Below are 9,218 nucleotides of genomic sequence, written 5' to 3'. Positions count from 1 at the left end.
TCACTATGATAACTTTGTAACTACAACAAATTTTAGGGTGATTCTTGTTGCATTAGAAAGTAAAATCAAAGAGCTTTCTAGAGATAGGTCATTTGCAAAATTTGGAGTTGAATTGGAAGAGTTATGATCACTCAAAGTTGACCTTCGTTTTGCTTGAATCATAATTCAAATTTATTGAGGCAAAGACCATAAGTTCTACATTGATTGATTAAGCTCTCGAGCAACATGCTACTCAAACATGTTATTGAGTAAAAGCACCAGAAGAAATGAGGAAATGAAAAGCCATTATCAGATGTTACTTGAGCCTGATCAAGCAACTACATACTCGATCACTTTATTGAGTTCCTGGTACTATCTCTTCAATTCTTCTATTTTATCTTCATATGCATTATTGAGGTTTTGTAACCTGTTGGATAAATGGTTTTCGGATAACGTTATAGATAAATGTATTTATCGATCACTTGATCGATAAACAAGGTTAACGTTATGGATAAATAGACATTTATTGATAACATGATCGATAAATAGATTATCGATGAGAAGACAGATAAATGGTAATGCGTTCTACTCATTCTATGTTTTGATTTATTCTCCATTTATCGATCACCTTATCGATCAGTCATTAATCGATAATATGATTGAACATTGCTTCATAACTTTGCGTGCAGGTAATTATTTCAGTAGCTTATCGATCACCTGATCGATCACATGATCGATAATTAGCACATCGCTTTTAAACCATGATTCTTCGATCATGAGATCGATAATCTCATTATTGATAATATGATCGATCACCGCACTTCATGTTTATCTTGTTTTTCACATAACATGATCGATAATTCAGTTCTTTGACTATGCAGGATTAAACCTCTTTATCAATCACTTGATCGATCATTACTTAATCAATCACCTATTCGATTAACCTACATAGCTTGTGTTTTCACTGAATATACTTTTGCTTATTGTTTATCAATAAGGTTATCCATCATCAATTTATCGATAATGTGTTCGATTATTATTGCTTTAATATTTGTTACTATAACACCTTGTTCATCGATAGCATGATCGATCAACAAGTGTTCGATCACTTGTTCGATCATTGTACAAGTTCATTTCATAACAGCATTTCACGAGGATTTCGAAATATTTTATCTTTTTATCTTTAAGCTTTTCTCAGCCTTCTTTTTACACATAACTCTCTATTGAAAGGATACGAAGGCAAACGTAACTTGAAAAAGATTATCCTTGTATAATTCATTTAAAGCTAACTGCATTCATGTTTCATCAGTTATCAATCATCTATTCGATCATCATATGATCCATAATCTATTCGATAATTGCATATATCTGCTATATCTTTTCTTCATGTAATTAATCGATAATATGATCGATCAAAGCTTTATCAATCAAGACATCGATCAAGTAAGTTCATCTTACTTTCTGAATATCTGAATATCTGATGATTGATTCCATGTTTTCCAACTTATTGTTTCTAAGATTATTAGATACTTATCACTTGATCTGAGGAAGATTATTTTAGGTAAAGAGCCACAACGAATTTATGATGTAAAGAATCGACTTTTGTTAGAAGCTTCCAACGGCTAGTTTCAACGGTCATATTCTTCAAGCCAAACGGGAAGAAAATGCTCAATGATCAAATACCCAACATCATCTATAAACAGAAGAGCATTCAAAACAAGAAAAAAAAGAGAAGAGTCTGAGCTTACAACATCAAATGCTAAAATGCCGAATCAACATATTCTCATTTAGAGCTCCGAAAGAAAACTCCCTGTCTCTATACTTCATAGATTAAAACTTATGTATTCGTAAGATAGAGAGGAGAGTTTCCCAGACGTGCTTAAGATTCATCTATCACTTCTTTGAGAGAAGAAATATTCAATCTTCATTATCATTATTAGATTGTATCCTTACGGTGTGTAAGGGGGAGTATTTACCTCGGTGTGAGGTTCCTGTTGAATAGACTGGTTAGTCTAAGAATTGTAAGTGGCGTCACAAGTGCCCGGATCAAACTTGTGGTTGTAGTGTTTTTCAAGTACCCATGTTAAACTTGAGGGAGATAGTCGATTGAAAATCTCAGGGGGAGCCTAGGGATTGGATGTAGGTCAGTGAGGACCGAACCAGGATAAATCACAGTTTGCATCTTCTCTTCCCTTACCTTTTTATATTTTCAGCTAAACATTTTACTACTATGATTATGCTTATATCGATTCAATGTTTTTATACTTAGAATTTCTTATGAATTTTATTACATTGCGAAAAGGTTTTTAATTTTAATTAACACCTAATTCACCCCCCTCTTGGGTGATCAGCTATTCTTACAACGGCGATGTACGGAAAGGCCTCTAGAATTTGAAGTTAGGGATCATGTTTTTATGAAAGTCTCTCCAACCACGGTGTAGGAAGATCAAGCAAGGCCTGTAAATTGACGCTGAAGTTTGTTGGACCCTTCAAGATCTTATCAAGAGTTGGCCCAGTATCTTACAGATTGGCCCTACCCCTTAATCTGAGCCAAATTCATGATGTCTTCCATGTCTCTCAGTTGAAGAAATATCATCCAGATCCCTCATATGTCCTGAAGTATGAAGACAGAGCTGCGAGATAACCTCACCTTTAAGGTGACACGGTGAAAGTGATAGATCGACAGATTAAGCAACTGTGGAATAAGACTATTCTATTGGTCAAAGTCATTTAGAAGGATCTAACCTAGGAGGAGGCTATGTGGGAAAAGGAGGACAACATGAAGGCCAGATACCCAGAAGTGTTTAATTAAGGTATGTTTTAAAATTTCGAGGACGAAATTTATTTAAAAGGGGGAAAAATTGTCACATCCCAAAAATTTTCACTTAGCTATAGTCAAAAAGTAGGATGAGGGTCAATATAAGAACTAGACGGGGAGATGAAACAACTTTTGATGTGAAACCTTGATAAGGTTTAGGCTGGCATTTTCATAATGATTGGTCTAAGAAGGGCAAAACAGAAAAATTTGAGAAAAATTTTAGAAAATTCCCAAAAAAGGGGAAAAGTATAAATTAGAAGTTTTGAAAACTCGGTTGAGGCCCAAAAGGTGAAATTACGGTGAAAGCAAATTATTATAGAATTTCCCGTAAATAGAGGTTTTTCGGGAAATTATTGAAAAATTGAAGGAAAATAATTATTTTAAGTAGTTAGAGGCCTCAATAAATTTGGAAAAACAATAGATAATTTATCTAAATATTTATTTGAATTTATAAAATTAGTTTTAGGCATTGGAAGCTCATGAATAAATTTTAGGGAATTTATTTTCCTGTAGTGACACTAATAAAGGCCTAACCGGAGAAAATTCAAAATAAATATCTAGAGGTGGCAAAAAATTATGAAAATTTTTAGATCATGTTCTCATATTAAAGGCTGAATTATCATGGAGAGAAATAAATTTTTGGAGGTCTAAAAAAATTATGGAGTGTTACTAGTGAATAATAACCGATAAAGTTTTAAATTGGTTTAAAATAGTGATTTGGTTTGTGGGCCATCTTTTTGGACCAGTCCAAACCATTTGTGGGACCTACATTAAGCCTAGTAAGGGTCTAATTTTGTGCAACTTCCACACCTCACTAAAATTAATTAAAATAAATGGGAAATTAAGGGATAATTGTGTAGAATAATCTAGATTATGGCCACTTAGGATGATCTGATTGTTTTGGCACTTGATGGCTGCCACATACACCCCTTGAGGTGTCCTAAATTCAGCCAATTGAAGGGAGAAAGGGGCAGATCAGATTTTCTATAAATACCCCCCTAAAATACCAAAAAAATGTTGGAAAATAGAAAACAAGGGGAGGTTCTATTAGTTTGTTTCCAGCACTCATCAACTAAAATTCTTAAGTGTCTTGGGCAAGGAATTACTTAGCTTTTATTAAGAGAACATCAAGGTATGTTTAAGCCCCCTTATCCCTAAGTTCTACACTATTTTGGTTAGGGTTTTGAGTTGCAAAATAAAGGGTATATGCTGTCAAATTTTTGGTCCATTCATATGATGTTAAGGAAGGATAGAGACTTTAAATACCAAGTGGAATAAGCAAGATTAAGTGGTGTATGGATTGGTTTTTAGAAGAAAATCCACCTAGGGGTATATATACACATTTCAGCCTAGCACTGTTCATGCAAGAGGAAATTGTTTTGGCTTGATTTGATGATTTCAATGGCTTTAAAACATGTTTTTGTGTAGGGATATGTCGTTGGGGGGTGTTTAAAATCATTAGAATCAAAAATAGAATTTTTAGAAATAAATACCCCCTATTCAGCCAGTTACTATTCATGGGGGAGGAGTTTGATTTTCAAAAATCTGATTGCAGCATTGAATTCCTCGTGAAAAATTGTGTAGGACTAAATCATGAGATAATTGATTCTAAAGAAGGAATCATTTTGCTAAAAATCAAAGGAAAAAGGAGGGAAATTGTTAAGTTAAAGTTAAAGTGTTGTAATTAATGTGGTCTATGTTTATGCTTGGTTTACTAGGCATTGTGAGGAGGAACCAAGAGGAAGCTTTGTTTTTGAAGTAACCAATTGGACAAGTATTAAAAAGGTAGCTTTGAATTATAATTTGATTTTTTATCTTGCTTGTTTAAAGTGATTTCTTGATTGCTTGGGTTGGAGGAACTTGTATTGTGCTTTTGGTTGATTGAATGACATTGGTTTATGCTTTGACTAAATGCATTGTGGTATGCTAATGAGGGAAATGTTAATGTTCCTCTCCTTGCATGTTACCGGATATGAGTTCCTATGTTTGGGAATATCTTTGAATGGTATAACATGTCACATATGAACTTGCTTGATTTACATGACAATTATAATTCATATGCTACTGAAATTTCTTTGAACTCTTACTCCCTTGATGTTAAATTATGTCTAAAGTAGGAAACGATTCATCCGATGGAAAGGGCAAGGAAATGGCTTTGGGATGAAAGAGCAATAGAGAATTCATGACATTTTGGAAAGTTGTGTAATGTTTTAATAAGTTTGATGTTAACTTGTAATGGATTATGAAAGATAATATGATGTAAACTTTGTGTATATGATATACCTTAATATTGGAATATTGAAGGGTACGATGACACAAAGCTAAGGACAAGGAAAAACGAGAATAAATATTAAAGAAAGTGGAATTAGGGGATAAAAACACCCTAAAAGTGACTAATTTTGTGACACATAAAATAATGAGCAATTGTTGGAATTTGGGCATGAAGTTTTACAGGCTTATAGATATCATTTTTTGATTTAAATCAAGTAGTAAACCATTAAAATTAGAGTTTTGTGCTAAGAGTTATGCCCTTCTAAATTTGGGCAAAAATACTAGAAATTAGAAAATTGACCATATAAACAACACACTTTGTCGAATTTTCTGGTGCTTTTTTGGATGGAATTGAGTCCAATGAATATTTTTCCTCCATAGAACTCTTAGAAAATTTCCTGTGAAAATTAGAACCATCTCATTTCAATTTTTTAGAATTAGTTATAAATTTTCAAAGTTGGTTCAAATTCGATGAACAACGTACGAACATAATCAAAGGTGAAATTTTGAAATTGAAAATTTTCATCCGGAAACGTTGGGAAACACATTATAATAGTTCCAATTGACATCTAATGAGACATTAAAGAAGGTGTGACACTTTTTCCATTTTGAACACCATAGAAGCATCAAAACTTTGAAACTCTCATCCTAGGCTGGATTTCTCAACTTGGCTGAACCGTACCCCTTAAGATTCAACCATGAATTCTTTTCAAAAGCAACATAAAACCACTTGAAACAACCTTGAATCCAAGTATTCTAACATGTTTAACAACAAAAATTCCTTCCCTTAACCCTTAATCAATTCAGCCAGCACCAAACAAAGAGGAGAACCAAAAATTTGAACTATCAAACTCAAAAGAATCAAGCAAGAAACAACATAGGATCATCTACTAACCTCAAATCCAAGCTACTTGACCAAAGGTAGTGTCTTTCTTCTTGCTTGAGCTTAAAAAATGGATGGCAATGATTCTTCTTCCTCTTGACCAAAATTCATATATGAAAATGGGGGAGGATGAACTCTCTTTAATGCCCAAAATATCCCAACCTCCATATTTAATGATGAGCCATGTGTCACTTGCCTATTTCTTCTGGTAACCTCTCTCTCAATTAACTTAATGCCAAATGAAATTAATTTCAAAAGTCAAAATCCTCTCTATTTAAGACTTGACACTTGGCAACTTTAAATCCTCTCTATTGGTGGCTTGACAAGTGGCAAATTGTGGGCCAAGTAAAGTGTAAGACTTTAGTCTTCACTTTATCGGTGTACTTTTGCTCTAGGTTTAACTTCTTTTCTATAATTACAGTACTGTGGTCTCTGTAATTATTTTTTGTTAGATCTATAATTTATTCTCCTTATTTTTCCTTCCCAAAATGCCCGCTTTAACTCAATCTCAAATTCTCATTAATTAAATAAAAAGGAAAACTATTTTCCTTCTCATTAGTGATTTTTCCACTTGTCAAAAGAATTAGAAAAATCTTGAATATTTGAGGGTCTCCTTTTAATTTCATAACATCTTATAATTCCTTAGGACATCATAGAAATTTTCTTAGAATTTTATTCTCCTTAGAAATATTTATTTGGAATTTTCCAAATAAAAGGCCTCAAATTAGTCTAAATCATCCTTAAATTCCTTTGTAATTTTTTCAAGAATAATTTGGTAATAAAAAATTATACATCTTCATATAATTCTCAAGAAATATTATCCTTATTATTTTTTAATTTTTTTGGGGCTTGGAAATATTTTTCCATAATTATTTTTGACCAATTTTTCTTAATTAGTCAAACTTTCATAATGGACTTGGAAAATCATAATAATTATTTTTTACAAAAATTCTTCTATTTCTTCTTATCCTTTTTGGCCTTTAAACGTTTAGGAATATCCTTATTCCTAATTACCATATTACTAGATGTGACAAATTGCTATTGAAATTTCTATAAAATCTCATTCCTCTATATTTAAATATTCTCCAACTAGGGATAGGATCAACCAAGGAGAAAGGAAAGAAATTCACTTGTAGGATGATAAAGTTTATTGTTATTGAAATGAAGTTTTGTAATTATATACATTGTTATGTATAATAGTGAATTTTGTTGGAATATTGTATCAATGATTAAGGATGCTCTACCTAGGAGCAATTGACTAAGGAATTATATTTAAGTATGTGTTATATGATTAAAAAAGTTATATGTAAAGGAAAGAAAAGGAGAAACCAAGAATCTCATGAAAAAGAGGATAAAAGTTGACTTTTTAAGGGTTAAGTTTGACCAATGTGATTTTGATCAATTAGATAAGTATTGAGCTTAAATTTGGCACACTTATAAATCTCATTTTTAGCATTAAAACAAGTGGTAGTTCACAAAATTTGGAGTTTTATACAGAAAGTTATTCCCTTTCAAAGTTGAGCATAAATCCTGAAAAATTTAAAACTGACCAAATGAGCAGTACTACTTTGAATGAAATCTGGGATTCATGTATGAGTTTTGGATGCCAATGAGTATTTTTCCTTTAAAGATAATGTCAAGAGCTTTCCATAAAACTTAGAATTATCTTATTTTGATTTTTCTAGAATTAGTTATGAATTTTTGAAATTTGGCCTTTGTAAGGTTTATAATAAATAGTAACCTGAATTTCAAGAAATTTAAAGCTTGAATTTTTCCAACCCAAGGCCATGATAAGTGATTCCAAACGGTTCCAATTAATATTAAATTAGGTATAAAAATAAGGTGTGATAGGGTTTGTTCCCTTTTGTAAAACAATTGGGTGATTGTGCTCTTGTCTCAAGGAAGGTAATTCCTTAGGATCTTTGAAAACTTCATGAATATCTTCCAAAACCCCTTGAAATTTAGAAGGAATGATGCTGCCCATATCTGAAATAACAAAGCATTGAATGTCTGCTCCTTTTCTTGTTACCAATTGAAGACGAAACAATTATTCTTCCTTCAAATGGGTAGTCTCAATCCTTGCTAGTTGCACCATTTGGTAGGTATTTGGGATATTGGCTTGCAACTTCTACAGCTTTCCTACATACTAGAAAAACATAGTCAAGGTTTCATAATCCCAAAAAGCATTTTTAATACTTTTGAGCCATTTTAAACCAAGAACTAAGTCATAAGTTTTAAGATCTGAAATTCTAAAATCAAAAACAAACTCTAGGCTTTGCATTTTCCAATGGAGCCCTTCCCAAAGTCCATGCACTTTGAGTTTCTTGCCACTAACGACTAATACAAAGGATGATTCATTTGTATCAGCTTCCCATCCTAGCTTTTTTGCAAGTCCAAGATCCATTAAGTCATGCATACTACCACTATCATTGGGGATTTGGATGGGACATTTTTTGATGGATCCTTGAACCCAAATAGCCTTCGCATCAATTATTTGTTCCTTCAATTGCATGAAGAGAAATATTGGGAGTGGTCCTTGCTCTATCCTCTTCCTCGGTCTCCTGGGTCTTTTTCTCCAATATTGTCCTCTTCTTCCACAAGAACAAAGTGGAGCTGTATTTTCTAGCGTTGAGTGTTACACCTTACTATCGTATCGTCTTAGGGTTCAATTAAAATCATCTTATACTACATTGGATAGTCTTGGACTCAATTTTATCTCAAAAACGCTAATTTTTGGATTTTCACTATTCATCGGGTAAAAATCTAGTTTTCTGGCCCAACTTAAAAAATTCATAACTTAATCTAGAAACATCAAAATGGAGTGGTTCAAGATTCTATAAAAATATCTTTGAATTCTTTTTCAAGGAAAAATAGTCTTGTGAACCAATTATATTGGAAAAAGCATCAGGTTTTTGTGAAAGTCACCTCTGTCTATTAAACAAAAACCCTTTTTCCAGATTCTGAACCTTAACTTTGAAAAATCATTAAAAATCATGTAGTTGGCCATTTTTAACATGTTAGCTATCAAAATGAAGCTCAGAACGTGATCTAGAAACATGACAAATTTCGTAATTAAACGCATTCAGGAACTTAATCAAAATGTCACTTAAAGGTGGTGGTGTCAGTGAATTTACAGCACTTATAGCATAATATTACATAACCCAAAATCCACGAATTTTTATGATATGATACCATAATTTTAACCTTCAATCTGTAGCTTGTCTTTGGATGTTTTAGGTCCTAAAATATTAGATTGCATTTAGGGAA

The sequence above is a fragment of the Neltuma alba genome, unplaced genomic scaffold (assembly GCF_004799145.2).
Source record: "Neltuma alba isolate B1F8T4 unplaced genomic scaffold, ASM479914v2 tig00010184_pilon, whole genome shotgun sequence".
NCBI classification, from domain to species: domain Eukaryota; kingdom Viridiplantae; phylum Streptophyta; class Magnoliopsida; order Fabales; family Fabaceae; genus Neltuma; species Neltuma alba.
This window is presented reverse-complemented; position numbering follows the sequence as displayed.